Source organism: Puntigrus tetrazona, chromosome 19 (genome assembly GCF_018831695.1).
Source record: "Puntigrus tetrazona isolate hp1 chromosome 19, ASM1883169v1, whole genome shotgun sequence".
Taxonomy (NCBI): Eukaryota; Metazoa; Chordata; class Actinopteri; order Cypriniformes; family Cyprinidae; genus Puntigrus; species Puntigrus tetrazona.
Window position 1 is genome coordinate 9284680 of NC_056717.1, and position 16863 is coordinate 9301542.

General features: G+C 37.2%; 1 protein-coding gene and 1 pseudogene across 1 annotated transcript in view; one reads left to right on the forward strand and one right to left on the reverse strand.

The window, feature by feature from the left end:
• Positions 1–16863, reverse strand: part of LOC122323377 (hippocalcin-like protein 1) — a 313600-nt gene that overhangs the window by 163764 nt on the left and 132973 nt on the right. The gene's annotated exons all lie outside the window — the stretch shown is intronic.
• On the forward strand, positions 1230–15943 carry LOC122323858 (annotated as a pseudogene).

The following is a 16863-nucleotide window of genomic DNA, read 5'->3' on the forward strand; positions in this document are numbered from 1 at the left end:
GAAACTAGTAATTGAAGGATGACTTTAATAGAACACACAAGTCCACATTGTAAACTATGAAAATAATGGCCAGGGGTTAAATTGGGTCAGAGCGACCCAGAATGCTATTCAACCAGGTTAGACTCCATCAATTCTACAGTATTTATATATAGTGCAGGTGGGGTTTGATCCAGTGCACGTCCTTCAGCTTTATTTAGCAAGCTTCATTTCAATTATATATTAACCTTCCTCTAATGAGTGGCACGAGCTAAGATTACAACACTGTGAGAAGAAAAAAAGAAAGAACTTCTCATTTATGGTGAAAAAAATTAAATATGTATATGTAATATGTAACATAATATACTGTAAAATCTGATTTTTGCAAAGAAAAATGTTTTTAATAAATTACAGTAATAACCAGTAAAGGAAATTCCAGAATTTATACTTTATATGAGTTTTTGTTTCTCCTCTTTTTTTCTCCAATTGACAGTGTTTTTTGGTTACATTACAATAATTTCTTTACGAATTATTGCATTATTTTAGTGGCGATGGTGTTTTTATTTTGTGTGTACGATTTTATTTAATAATGCATTTTTGCGGTGGTTGTCAGTGCATTTTAAGGTAATTCTGGTAAACTGACATATTAACATTAAATAGTTATAAATTTCAAATTTTAGTGACCTAGAAACTAAAGTACAGAATTAAAATAAAAAATATATATATGGACCTTACTGTATATCTGTATTTTTACCAAATTGTTTCATCCTGGATCACCCTCAGATCATATCCTCCGACTTCAAAAATCCCAGAGTAACCCCCATTAATATCTCACACCACCATGTCCAGCTTCTTATTTCGTGTAGGGTGCAGGTGTGGACCCATAAGCCATTGCTCCGAGGAGAGATGGCAGGGGGTAGAATGATGAAGAGAGAACATGAGAGAAGGAGGGGTTAATGAAAAGAGAATGTTCTCTGTTTGGGTTTTTAGTGGAGGTTGCTGTGGGCATTTTTGTAGCTTCCATCTGAAAATGCTGAGAAAGGGAAGGGGAGTATGTAGAGAGAGAGAGAGAGAGAGAGAGAGGGAGAATGAAGGAGGGGGTGAGTGATTATGTGTCAAAAGAAGGGATTTTAGATTCAGTCTTTAAAAGCTCTGGCACTGAGTTCAGAAGTTCCCAAACTCAAAACTTCCAAACCTGGGACAGTCGCAACGAGTGAGTGAGGCGGTACAAAACCAGAGCGGAAACTGAAAAACATTTCAGAGGGTAAATAAACATAGAGGATGTTCCTGGTTCTGAGCTGTGCTGAGTGCAAAGTAAGCGAGGAATAGGAAACAATCTCCCCCTCCAGGCTGTCGTCTGGACAGTGTTGCTTTTAAATCTGCTGCATTTTTTGGCAAACAGCACTACAAGTGTGCTGTTGTTGAATAAGATCTCCCTGGAACAACTCATCAAGCAGAGAAAAAGGGAAAAAAAGGAGGCTAGAAGCAGAACTTGAACTCCGAACTTCAGAAAAGTTTGGACAAGAGCAAATCCGACCTGCTTCTAGAGGAGTGCCCACGCGATTTCACCCTTCCCTGGATTATAACTTTCCTACCGTCAGCGTTTTCCTGGGATGGGCTGGCTGCTGTGTCTGTGTTACCTGGCAGCAGCAGTGGCTGTGGCTATTGGCTCAGAAAGAAGACAGCACCAGGTGCAGCATGGCCCCTGCCGCTACACTTTTATTCTTCCAGAGGTGGAGCAGTGCCGGCCTGCAGGGGACTTCCAGGTGACTAACTCCCTCCAGCGAGACTCGCCTCGGCCCCCGGAGTCGCCCCACGCTGAACCCACCTGGCAGGAAAAGAAGCTGGAGACCCTAGAGAGCGCCACGGAGAACAATACACAGTGGCTGCAGAAGGTATAGTGAATTAGCTTCATCCACCTCATTCTGTCTGTTTCGCTCTCATCTTGCTTTGCACCAGTGGTTCTCTAAATACTACTATTCTAAAATAGGGAGGGAATTGAGGGGGATTCTTGGGTTGATGAAAAATAATTCATTAAATCAAATATAAAAATGCTAAATAAATGCAAGAAAAGTTTTCACCTAGGTGCTGCAGCTCTGTATTAAAAAATAATAATAAAATGAAACAATTAAAAAGAATAAGCTTATTAACAAAGATTAAATATTTTATCTTTTTTGCTTGCATACCATGTATTCATTAACTGACATCAAAGAACCGTGAATGTGCAAGCGTATCATTAAATGATTGAAATACTACTTCTAATTCTCAGGGGTTTGGTTTCTACATCTAAGGGATTTGACTTAGTTTGGGACCCCTGTGCTAAATGATAACTAACAAGATATTTTAACAAGATAAATAGGCTTAATAACTTTTAAAAGGAAGTAGAAAATGGCATTAATGGTGATGTGCAATCGGATGTTATGCTGAAAAATTTGAAATGGCTAAGCAGATCGCATGGATTGGTGTTCCAGTGCAGTTCCAATTAAAACAAAACTAAATTAATCTTGGTAGAAGGTTGACAGGTTGTGTGACATCCTCGAAAACCACGAACAAAGCTATAAAAGGGAATAAAACCCAGAATAGCAAGGTTTAGGTTGACCACAATGCATTTGTCTAGTGAATTATAGGCAGCCAAGCATGAAATTGTTGAAATTTAGACATTTAGAAACCAAACTGTAAATATTTGTGCCGCTCAGACTACATCATGGATAATTTAGGAGTTCTTGAAATATTAATTTTTAGTGCTTGATTGTAAAGGGATTTTGTTTACTTTTGCACGATAAATAATTGTGATGCTTTGTTGGGTCGCCACTTGGCGTCCGATGTGAATTCTGGATTCTGAAGCCAAACCGCTTGAGAACAAGTTTATGTGCATTATTTATGCTTGTGCACTATAGATGTGTCCCAATCTGCATTACGCATTATCCTCACAAGGTTATTGAATTTGGGAAGGAGAGAGAAAGGGAGAGGTAAATCTTGGACATGTTTAAGCAAGATTTCCTGAATGTGTAGATCTTTTAAAGCTGGTGGACAGTTTGTCAGTATCAGTTTTAAAACACGGATTTGGCCTCCATTAAGAGCCAGATCCATTTCTCACTGTCATATTTTCAGAGAATAAAACTGCAGCATTGATTCTGCTGTGTAAAAAGAAGTAGTCTATCTATTTCTACCTGATCTAACCCCTTTAAAATAACTTTTGCTGATGTAATCGAATAAAATCAGGTTGATACTACAATTGCATTTATTCATTCAACAGGTCTTTTTATCCGAAGCTTGAATAAAACATTCCTGTCGTATCATATAATATATTGACTTTGATAAGTCTATTTAACTTCTCTTCATTTTTTTAGGTTTCCTGATAAACATTGTTACAGTGCGCTTCTGGATAACATAATTCAGGCTTATCTTAGAAACATTCTGTTTGACAGAGATATTGCTGTTTAACAGTTAAAACCTGCAGATTATTGTTTGGGAGCTTGAGATAATGTTGTTTTTGCAGTGAAGGTCTTTTAAAGCGTGATAACATTATGGTACAGTCATTTCCTACAGTAATTCAAATCAATTGTGCATTTGGAGTCCCTTTTCAAACTACGTTTCAAAGGGAAGGTCATTGCTCGTCACATCACAACTTGCAGATGTTATTTAGGTCCTCTGAAACACACAGTACTTCTAATATATGCCTGTTCTTTGCTAAAAATACAACAATGTGATCTATATGTTGCATGTCCCAGCTTTGGCCTGCTCTGCTCGTCACCCAGACTTTTGACTGTCTGGAAAGTCTGTCTCGTTATTCAGCCCTCCTATTGGTCTGCTCCATAAATATGGACACGGAGTGGGCTTAGTATCATACGTGCATAACAGAAATGTTCCTGCGTGCCAAAGGATTACAAAAAGGGACAAAAACACTCATGAATTGGCTCACTTTTCATTTTACAGGCCATACATCTGGCACAAGATGCATTTAACTGACAGTATAAGGTATAGAGGGGGGTAGTGGAATGGCTACTATATCTCAGAAACAGCGGTCCAGACAGACCCTCCTGACATGCCTATATGCACGCTCTCACCAACAGGCCAAATGTTGTATAAATTATTATTTCACTCCCTCTCCGGTCATTGAGTGCAGTTTGCGGTAGAAGCAGCAGCTTCCTGAGCATTGGAGAGTGTTGACCTCTGGCCTGCCGCTGAGTGGATTGTACTGGGTTTTCAACACCACAGAGGATCTGCTTTGCATATGTATTACTAGACTTTCCGGCCAGAGGCCACACATGAGACGGTGTATTTGTATCACACACCATACTCCCACATGATTATCTGACCCTCAGGGTCTTCGAACCCCTGAAAGAAAGCATGAGCTAATCCTGGATGTTCTTCAATGAAATTCCAACGAGGGACAAGCATGCTGAATTACATGTCAGTTTCTGATTTCTGTTGAGTCGCATTCATCCTGTGGGTGGTCAATGAGAGGTGCTTATGCTGTTATACATGAAATGTCTGAGAGATTTTCAGCAAGTTCCCTTTCGAAATTTGAGGTCTTCGTCAAAGCAGCTTGCAGCTTATCTTTCCTACACTTTTATATGACATGCAGCCTGGTTCTTTAAGCTAATGTGGTAAAGAATGAGGTTACATTTTTGCGAGTGTTGGGGAAGCTATTTTTAAACGTTAGCTTTCAAAAGTAATTTAAAGTGCTGAAACTACAGTCAAGACATGCTTTAGGAAAAGTTACGGAGAAAAAGTACTTCATTTAAGTTCTTTAAGAGGGCATTTAAGATCTCAATTAGGATCAGAGTTGAAAAAAAATCTGTAAGGTATATAAATAGAGTAGAGAACAATGATGAACAGCAGCATTTACTGCTTCAGAAACACTTAAATTAATCTAATAAATTCAACAGAATGAAAATAGGTTTGGGGTCAAAAAGGTTTTTATGCCTCGGAAAGAAGATCCTTATGCTCAGCTGATCAAAAAAATACTTTTAAAACTGGAATGTAATTTATTTTTGTGATGTCAAAGATGAATTAACAGCAGCCGTTACTCTAGTCTCCGGTGTCAAATCATTTGGTGTTCAGGAAACAGTTCTTATTATTACCAGTGCTAAAAACAGTTCATGAATAAATCAATAGTGAGTTTAATGGAAAAACCTTTGAAAAATTGCCCTTGCTGAATCTGCATATTATATATATATATATATATATATATATATATATATATATATAATATCTTACAGATCCATTTTGAATGCTGATGTGTGTGTGCATGTGTTGGAATTTGTGGTTTATCCCGGGACACATGTTTTAAGGTATTATAATTTAAAGGTGGTTTACTGCCAATGTCTCTGTAATTCAAAAGCCTCATCACCAGAGGTCACTCACTCACCCCATGTACTCTTGCTATACACTACTGTTGCACCTCACACTGGGCTTAATTTCCCATACTCAGTTGTACAGATGCATTCAGTTGCACACTCACCTGATTACACAGCTCCATCCAGTTTAACACACGCTGCATAAGCCTTGAACTTCCTCGCACTCACCTCAAGTATTGTCTAGTGTCAATCGCTCCTGTAAAGAGCCCTTCTATGTTTTGTTTATCTTTGTATTGTTTGCAATCTCTCTCCTAGCACTTTATGGAGACATTTTATTTTCTAGTTTCTAGACTCTTTTCATAGCATTAGTCTTAATCCAAGTCTTGCTGTGTTCTATGATTTCCTGGTTCCTTATTCTTGCCTGAGTATCTTGGGTTTCTGGATTACCCCTTTTGTCAAGCCTGGATTCTGTTTGGTGTCGACTGACTCATTCCTTAGTTTGGATTATTCTCTTGTCTCGCCTTTACCATAACTGTTTGATGTTTTGACCCTGTCTGTGTTTTATGTCTTATAATAAAAAGTATGCAAATGAATTTGCCTCTTGTCTTGTCAGCCCTGTTACCTAGGGTTAGGTGTAGGGTTAGTAATAGCACATACAGTTTGTACCGTATGAAAACCATTATGCCATGGAGAGTCCCATTAATTCACAAATACCAACATGTGTGCGTTTTGCGTATTCCACACATCTTACGGCACAAGAAAAATTATTCATGAATGGTTTGAGTATAGAAAGTGATTCATATATGGGTGTAAAACTAAACAAACCTATTATAAACATAGCAATTAACACAAATCTTCTTGCCCCGAAATGTTTATCCAGACACTATTCAGAAAAGAGAGAACAGCAAACATGGAAAATCACAAAAGCTTATTGTGTCATAGTGCTGGCACAACAAACCATAAAGCCTTTATATTTTTTTTTTTGTTTTAGAGGTGAATAAATCACCTTTCTTCCAGGCAAGAACACGTCTTGATGTGAAATATACACAGGCAGTTGCAGTTTCTTGGCTTCCCAACATCCGTTCTTAACAATGCGTTTCTAATCCAAAATAATCTCCTACTGACAGATCTGCTGCTTGCTTATGCAGCCTTTGTCTCTCAGTTTAAAGCAGCCAAGATGCACTGACATGTCCTGCTAAAAAAGATAGGAAAAACACAAAGGAGTCAGAGACAGACAGATGAGATAGAGAACCATAGGAAAAACTGAATTAAAGGAATAGCTCACCCCAAAATCTGTTCCAATAAAAAAAAAAAAAAAAATCATCTACATCTTGGATGGCTTGAGTGCAGTTTCCATTTTGGGGACCTATTGCTTTAAATAATTGCTTCAAACCTAAAATGAAAAGCTATTATTTTTTTCTAAGCCTGAATGCATTGTTATATTTTTATAAAATAACATTTATATTTTATTATGGCTTTAAAGCTACTAAAAATAATATAAAAGCAGTCCTACTAATTTGTATACGAAATATGGTACAATTATTGCAGGCTGGAAGTCATTTATAAAAACAACATTGAATCGCTGATTTATGACATTTGGTTTTGTTTCAAAACCTAACGTCAAAACTACTTTTGTAGATTGTTTCTGGATCTTGACAGTGTGTGTTCACTATGTATGTAAAAGATGTATGTGAATGTTCTCTACCACACATTTTTGTGTGTACCACAGGGAAAAAAATAACATGCAGTTTTTAAACATCATGGGGGTGAGTATAATACAAAAAGTTCAGTCTTGCACAATAAAATAATTCTTGCTCAATTGTCCTTGAGTAGATCCATCTATTGTTTTCAGTAAAGCTTCACTGAGGGCCTGAAGCATTCATGTTTGGCCTATTTAATAATAAATCTCATTTTCCAGGAAATTGGAAAATACAAATGGACTTGGCCACTTTTTAATTCAGTTCCGTTTTTATGACTCGTTATTTAACTCAATTAAAACCCTTTGAATGTTCATTACCGAAAGTGGCGGAACAGCAAGATTAAAGGTGGTTTAATCAATGCTTCTTTAGTTTGCAGCGAAGCTCACCTACTTAAAGACTGGCAAAAACGTCCTTGGAAAAACGTTGAAATTATATGGTATGGTGAAGATATGACAGGATTTCTCTTCCCTTTTGTTATTTTATGAAAAGGCCACATCAATCTTAGATCTGTTTATAACTCTCAGATGCCTGGTGCCTCAATTTTATAGTTCGCGTAAATGGTCAAGATCTTTATTTATTTATTTTTGCCTTCCCTCATATAACATCCAATAAGGAATTAAACTGAGTGAACGAAGCATTGTTTACCCTAGGGTGCACATACTAATGTTTCAGTGCGGTGGTACTGTAGTTGACTGAAAGATGCCATGTATTGTGCATATAATATAAAACATATTGTCATGGCCTCTGTGTAGGATGTTGCTTGGTTACGGGCAGTGGCACTGAAGATGGACGAGGGCATATTTGTATTATATATTATATTTCTTTTGTTGCTTTTGTCGGAGCAGTGTCTTACCAGTCTTGACATCTCGTGAAGTTGATCAATATTTTACACACAGATCATATACAGATCAGATACAGTTCACGATATGATATCATATACACACACACACGGCGGCGTATGATTTCACATAGTATGCACAATCGATTAAAATCTTTATTTATTTCGCTTTTAAATAAAATAATAACAAAATACTAAAAAGTGTGATAATATTAATACTACATTGAAAATAATATAATTCTTAAAAACAGTGATCGTGCATTAACGGCCTGAACTTATTTACCCCCCAAATTTTTATTTTGAACATAGTTTATTAATTTGGGAGATTGTAAGAACTTAATGAAACAACATTTTTAATTAGCTTTAAACATTAATACACAAAATGACTTAACCCCCAAAAGTTACATTTTGTAGACAATATTTTATTCTTTATAACCTCCAATTAAACGATTTCAAGCTTCACCTCTCTACTGCATATTTGGCCCATTCCCATTCCATTCCCATGTAAATTATTACAGCCTCTGGGGGGGTTAAATAATTTTGATTGCAACTGAATATTCATATCCATAAACAATAGGGTTTTAACTTAGCGTGCTTTAATGCTGCCTATGCAAGCTAATGTTCTCTGGTGGCGCTTAAAAGCTCAAGATGTTGGTGTATGTTTGTTGATGTGTCTTGTGTCATGTTTACAGCTGGAGAGCTATATTCAGGAGAATGTGCGATCAGAGATGGAGCGGAATGTCATTCACACTCAGACAGCCACCATGCTGGAGATCGGAACCAATCTTCTAAGCCAATCAGCAGAAAACACACGCAAACTGACAGATGTAGAGACACAGGTGAGGCTGATCAAATGAGACTGACAGCATCCAGACAAACAAACAGCGGCACTGCTCTGACTGCAGCTTCTGTTCGTCTTTGCTGTGAAATGCCTTTTCTCTAATTGTTAAACCACATTATGAAGACAAGCTGCCATGAAAAGTGGCCACTTCTCATGTAGTCATTTGTCCAAAATTCTCTATTATAATAAGCAAACTGCTCAATAATTTGCATTGGTGGCTCACAATCGAATTAAATTCTTGGAGCACAGTGACTGAGAATTTTTAATCTTGTGCAGTAAAGTGAGTTCATAAAATTAGGCTTCATTGCATCACATTTGACACTCAAAGCACCGCTGCCCATTTTGGATAGTGTGTGTGTTTGTGTGTGTGTGTGTGTGTGTGTGTTTGGTTTTTCACTCATCTGAATTCATGGCCAACAGAAGCAGGGTTAAGTGGCCATGCAGAGTAGTGTTGGAAAAGAATCAGAGAGACAGTGAAAATAGCCCAACTAAAACAGCCATAGTGTTTATCCTCTCAAAGAGTGATTGTTTCACACTGCTATGTTTTGCCTTCATCAGCAGTTCATTGAACATCATAGTGCAGCCTGAAAAAATATTGTGCTGCTTTTGTCAGGGCTTACAGTATGGTTGCTGTGTTTGAGCGGCAGAAAAAACATGTAGCTGTTTGAAGAAACAGGCATGATGGGATAATCGCTGCTGATCTATGTGTGACTTTTTGAGTCTTTGGATCACTTGATTATGGCTTTACAAACTTCATGAAACAGAAATGAACCACCTATCATTATTTTCCAACCCTCATGTCGCTCCAAATCCATAACTTTCTTCCTTCTGTGGTGCACAAAAAGATTTCAAAATCTCTCCTTTTATCAGCTACAATGAATAGGACCTGTCCAATTTGTGAACATATTTTCAAGTTGAATCATTTCAGTTAATCAAAATATTTGGTCACGGTGGTTTACAGCTTATTTAAATAGTAGATTGCTTGTAAAAACATGAACGTTTCAATGTTCCTAACTCAAAACGATCGTATAGTTTGTAATATAGAGCATGAGACTAATGGGCTTTTTTTAGATGACATTTTTAAGGTGCATTTGCATCCTCTTTGAAGCTTGATGGTCTGTGTATGTTGTAATTGAATGGAAAGTGTGACCAACAAAGTCTTCGGATTATTCATTTTTGTGTTCTGTGGAAGAAAGAAAGCAATTCGGATTTGGAACAGCATAAAGGTAAATGACAGAATTTACATTTTTGGGTGAACTATTACGTTAACCGTGATTAAAGCTCATTAACATATTTTATTTGTTTCCAGCACTTCAAACGTTTTCAGATAGAGTTGGCAACTTTAATGTCGCGGGGAAACATCTGGTACTACCTTCAACATTTAACTACAGCGTTTTCTAGGGGAAAATAAGTGAAATCCTGTACATTTGCATTCAAGCGGAGATGAAAACCATAGTAGTTGGACAAGAAAAGCGCCATCGTTCTGCCATGTCTTTGAATATTTTAAAGGTAATCTCTCTTTCCGCTTGTCTGTCATGTGGGCCTGTTTGCAGGTGCTGAACCAAACCAGTCGTCTGGAGATACAGCTGCTGGAGTACTCTCTGAGCACCAACAGGCTGGAGAAGCAGCTCTTAGAGCAAACCCAGGAAGTCTCCCGCCTCAATGACAAAAACAGGTGAGTCGTCTGGAAATGTGCACACCTTCCTGTATGTGAACGCTGTCTCTAAAGCTGTTACAATGTGTATTTTTGACACACGATAAAAAAGGCAAATGAGCTGCAAGATGCAAAAGACCTGTAATACTACACCTCTGAAGCTCTTCATGCAAACAAGTTTGCTTAAAAAGACAAAAATGCGTCTGCATGTATGCAGTTCGATCAGTGTTTATATGCAATAAAAAGACATATCTTTGTAGAAGGGAGAAATCTCTTTTAAAAATATCTTCATTTGCGTTTTGAAGATGAACGAGTGAGTAAATGATTAAAGAGCGTCGTCACCATTTTCATATCCTTGTGTCATTCCAAACTGGGGTGTATTTTTTTCTTGTGTTTAGCACAAAGAAAAAGACTGTAGGTAAGCAGGAAGTTTCAGTTCCCATTGACTTTCACATATGGACAAAAAAACTATGGAAGTCAATTGGAACAAAATGTTAAGTTACCAACATTCCTCATAATATCTCCTTTTCTGTGCTGCATAAAAAAATATTATACAGGTTATGAAATAACACGAAGGTGAGTAAATTATGACAGAACCACCCCTTTAATATCAGCTGTAAACAGGCCCAAAATCATCTCTACTTCCTATTTATACCTGGTATTTATTATTTTATACTCTGAAAAAAGCATCACCTGTTTCACATCTCTTTTATGACTTTATAACTGCATTCAAATAAACAATGATGCTGCAGAGCAGCAAGCACCTTTGACACAAAAAACAGCACTCTGTTACAGTAAATTGGCTGTCAAGAGCCAGTAATAAAGGAAATGCATTTTCATCTTTCCATGTTGGTCTTTAGGGAAGTATGGCTCAGTAATTATGCATCTTTCTGCTAACCCAAATTAAAATATGCAAGCTTTCTGTGGAAACTTAAACTTTCTGTCTGAAAATGGGACAGTAAGATAATCTATTCAGGAGTGAAATATCATTGGATTTAGTTTTGCTTTACAATAAAGCTGCAGCTTAACAACAGCCATGTCCACAAATTTAGATAACTTAAAAACAATTTAGTGTATTTTCAGACAACACGAAAAGGTATTCTCAAGTGCGAGCTCCTTGAAAGGGTGAATGCTTGAAGAACAGAAACAGCAAGCGGAGTGAGATTTAGCGAATGTTTCTTTCGACTAGCTGAAAGTAGCTTGTTCAATCTGTGTGGGTGGATCGTTTCAATAAAAAACTGCTGCAAAGTCATTAGTCGGACTCATAAAGATCAGGCCTGTGGGATTTATTGTCTTTATTTGGAGCTTGAGTGCGGTGCCAGCTCACACAGCCTGTCAGAGTGTTGATTTTGATTTTGATAGAGAAGCTCCAGGCAACACGACCATCTGTGAATGGCAGCGGTATCCAGGTGTTTACAGGTCTACCAGCCTCTCAGGCTCGCAGAGAGTGTGTGATGTGGAATCTGAGAGGCTTGTTCAAGGGTGTCGTCTGTGCCGAGAGCGCTGTGAACCAACAAACAGCTTCACACAGAGTGAAGTATTAAACATTTGAATTTGATATGACACTTAATATAGTAAGACAAAACAATTGTGTCTAAAGGCACGATTTATGCGCCTCCTGTCCAAATATTGCAGCCTGCTGGAGTAATACAAATGGTAAAACATTATAATGCCTTTAGAAATAAATTTGCTATTAGAAAAGTGTTTTATCATTTACTGATAAGGAGGGTATCACTATGGTATTACATTTGAATGTGGTCAGGGAATTTAGTTATTGAAAATTTGCCATAGTAATTCAGTAAATATTGAAAGTTAATATTGAGAAACTTACATTATATACACAATATTGTTCTACAACTATAATAGATCCAGTTTTGTTTCCTCCCTGAGCACATAGTGGCCTTTGCCTCCTGAATGAATCAATGTTGCAACCAGTTGATTGAATGAAGTACTGTGGATAACAAAGTATGTTCTATATAGTAACAAAGTGTGAAGTGTAATTAAAATCTGGACGTACTACACCGATCACTGTCTGGTACTTTTTATATACTTTTTTGATGAATTTAAACATACAGTACTATTCATTTCACGTCTTGTTTTTCTGCTACATTATCAGGAACAGGCATATTTGAGTGCAGGGAGTGCTTTGAATGAATCGATTGAATGAATGATTCAATGAATCACTCATTAAGACTCATCTTTAAGTTGGAGAACACTACACAGTTTTCAAAATCTGACTCAGTGCAACTAGTGCAGACTCATCCAGACTCTAAATTTTGGAAAAAAAAAAACTATGTAAGACCATGCAGTGTATTCAAGCCTTATTGAAGTATTCTCCAGACAAACGACTAACGCACCGACTGACAGTCTATCTGGGACGCAGACAGGTGGTGCGAAAATCATAGTGCATTGGACTATTATATAAGAAATGTATAAATGGCTTTCTAAAAGTGTTGAGCTTGTAAGATGCAAATAGCAAATACATATATAAACCAGGCTGTTTCTTCTCAGCTATCTGGAACAGCGTTTTGCTACCATGGAGGCCAGGCACAGCAGAGAGCTTCAGGCCATCCAGCAGGAGAAACAGCAGCTGTTGGAGCTGCTGGACAGACAGAATCACCTGGTCAGCCTGCTGGAGGGAGAACTAGCCAGCTCCACTCGTAACAGCACACTGCTCCAACGACAGCAGGCCACACTCACTGACACAGTGCAGCAGCTACTGGCTATGGTCACTCACTGTAACGGTTAGTGCCAAATTAACATTATCAAAGGCTAGACTGCGTACAGCCAACTCAGTGGGAACTAAAGAATCTCTCTAAACTGGGCAACTGCTTAAATTTCCAGAAGTGATCTGCCAACAATTTTCAAGAAGATTGCGGTGTAAATCAATATTGATTCAAAATAGGACTTGGGTATACTTGTATTTCTTATTATTAGGTTTTCTCAAACCTAACAATACCCTGTGTATTTCCAGATATTTCCACTCCACTTGAAAAGGAGATGCTGAAGTTCAGAGACTGTGCTGAGATATTCAAATCTGGAGTTACAGAAAGTGGGATATACAGCATTCATCTTCCTAACTCAACCCAGAAAACCAAGGTTTGTGGATGGTTTAACCATTATTTAAAACATTACTTTGAATAAATTCTAGTGTTGGGACTAATTGTCACTATTAACTAGTTGTATTATTTTATAGTATTATTAACATATTGGCTGCGTAGTAATTCTTATGCAAAGCACATTCTGCATTCCATATTCTACATCCCTAACCCTAATTAACTTAGCAACTATACTAACTATTAGCAAGTTTACTGAGGCAAAATGTGTAGTTAATTGTTTGTTAAAAGTGTGATTTGGATCTTGAAATAAAGAGTGAGCGAATTTGATTTATATGTAATAATAAAAAAAAAAGAATCTTGGCATGTATCTTGATTACTGAAGAAACTGAACTCCCCTGACATTTAGTTCTTTGTGTTGTTTTTGAGGACAAAATAATCTGGAATGACAAAATGGTTTAATATACTGCAATTTCAGTACGTCTTTGAAAAAAAAAGGGCAAGATGAAAATGTCATGTGGATCAGAAAACCAAGTCAAGAAGTCAGAGAATTCCTTTAGGCCAATTCTTTGTGTGCGGAAAAATAAGCACCCTGTATTTATTTCAAAATCTTGCCCTACTGAACCACAAGAAAACCTCTAAAGGTTTGTGTTCTGCCTTTGACTTCCAGAGTCAAATCTAATTTCTGGCAGGCTCTTGGGGTGATGAACATTTTAAAAACGTGGCTAAAATTGTTTTTGTTATTCATTATTTTCCTGTGCACTCATTCGTCTTCCCCTCTGTTTCCTGTGGGCATAGGAGCCAGGTGTTTGGCAAAGATTCGAGAGCTTCCTGCCAACACAGGGTTTAAATGCAACAAGTGAGAGCGAGCTGGTATATGTATCACCACCCTTTCATTCTGTGCCACCCCTCAGAGAAGCACACTGGGTGGCTCTTTTCATTTAGAGTTCAAATTGCTCTTTTTTCTACTGCACTTTGTTTGCATAATGATACAAATCAACGTATTTATGAGAGATATTGATTAGTGCTGATTGAGGTTTATTGACAACAAATGGTTCCTTTGGAAAATCTTGACTGGTGATTCTCATTTATGAACACATTATTGTGAAAGTTTAAATAGGTTTTGCTGCCAGAGACAAGCTAAAGTTTTTAGGCGAAGAAAAAGACTGTTATGCAAATAACAGGATAATAACCAGGATATGTTGTGCGAATAAGAATCAGTTCATACTCCCTAAAACAACCTCTCTACAGATGTCATTAATGCAAGTGCTTTGTCTTTAAACCCTGATTAGCCGTTTAAAGTTTCACGATGGACGGTCTCATGTGTTGTTATCCCACTTTTTGTTTTGCCAAGCAGAACTTATTGCTTTTAGCCTTCTCCTTGAAAGCTTAATTCCTCTCAAAAACAGCTGGGAAAATTGGAGAAAAATCATACAGAGGATATTTACTTGGAATGTTTTTACTCGACACCCTGAGGCTAGAAATATTTAATATTTCAAGAATAAAATCCTTTCTTGAGGATTGGCTTTAATTAGTTTTGATGGATTGGATGATGGAACTCAATGAGTTGGCCTTTATTATTTTATTTTGCTTCCGTTGCTCATACTAATTTGCTGTTTTTGCCACAAAGCAGTAAATTATTAAGTTATTTTTGTGTTCAATACCAAATCAATGGTTAGTAAAAGATTCATTGGATCCATAAAAAAGCACGAGTTTATGTTAGAGTGTGTTTTAAACTGAACCGAGATCAGTGTGCTCATGTCCCAAAAATGTCTGCCTTAGACTTTGTTTGTACTTTATGGCTAAAAGTGGTACAATTCATCATTGGCAAGTTTATTGCACAGTGGTTAACCAAATTCAAAAGCTAAATACAAACCCAACAGAGTACTCATATAGCCTGAAGACCTAGTATCTCACTGTGGACAGGAACAGAATGTCCTGCTTTGGAGAGTCCAAATGTGGTGGTTTGTGATCAGTCTTGTCCCCATGCGTATTTAAAAAGGATTGTGGGCCACAGTTTTTGTTGTTTGTTGATTTTACGATGACTCTTAAAGATCATATTCTACAATCTCAGTTATCTGTATTTTGTCAGTGTAACCCTTGAGATAAGAAAGGTCCTTATTCAAAACATGCTGAGTTGTGGCACATTGTGGAATATCCTGGGGAAGTACAGTAGTTTTGAGCAGTCAAATATCAAAACCGCCACTTATTTTGTGAATAGTGTGAGAGTACTTACCAAATTAGGACTAAAATAATACTGCTGTTAATAAAAATTAACCTAATAAAATATAGCACCATAAAAGAGTCTCACGCCATTTTTAAATTAAATAACGGTTTTCTCACAAATGTTGGCTTAAAAGAAAAAGAATGTTTCATTTAGTTCTCACTCTCTGCTGTTAAAAAGTATAAAATGACAAGATGTATTTATATTGCGTTGCATGTGTTTCTGTATGGTTGTTTCTTACCAGGTATTCTGTGACATGAAAACTAAAGGGGAGGCTGGACTGTCTTTCAGCATCGATATGATGGATCTGTCGATTTCAACCGGGGCTGGAATGATTACAAACTGGTATGAGCAATTTGTCAATGCCAATTAGAGCATTTTACACATTTAATCCATTTCCCAGGAGCGTGGTGATAAGCTTAGTAAGGAGCGAGTACAGTTTGGCTTCAAATTCTCTTATATCCAATTTTCGATTTATTTTAAGCGCGAGCATTTACATTAAGCAGGTCTTCATATATCTATCTTGAGTAAGACCCATCTGGTAAATTCCACAATATCAGTCATGTTTTGGAAAACGGCACATATCGCCATGCATCACATCTGACAAGGTGAACATTGTAAATTACCTAGCTGAAGAATTCGATTTTTGTGCCATCATTAAAAGATTGGTTAAAATATTTTTCTTGATTTTGCTTTAGACAATGAAGTATGATCACTCCTTTAATGAAGACATACTGTATAATTTACATGTGGGCCTGTCTATCACTTATTGAGATTTTTGATTTATGCACAATTCTGCTACCATTAATCTGAGCGCCTAACATTTTAAACACATATTTAACCTGAACTGATGGAGAAAGTCTAACTCTTGTGGTGTTTTGACTTGTATGGCCATAAAATACTGATCACGTCAGTGACCCCAGTGATCTTTTTTGAGGAAGAAGAGAATTCCGATTGGCCGTCTCTACATTCCCATGTCTCCCTGTATTTGTTACCTGCATTCCCTCTCTGTCTGGGAGGATAAGTATAAATTAATCTGGTCACGGGTCATTTGAAGAGGAAAAGATAAGAAAAGACATTATAATTTAAGTAGGATGTATATCATTCATGCACTAAACGATCGTTATTTAAAGTATGCTATTGTTAGTAAGAAGCTCGCTTTAAAATCAAGCGTTTTCCACCTGAAAAAGTAACAACTCCTGGAGATCTGATTTGTTTGGGAGAAACTATTGAGTTTTAAATGCAAAAACAGTGGTAATTCATCTCACCTG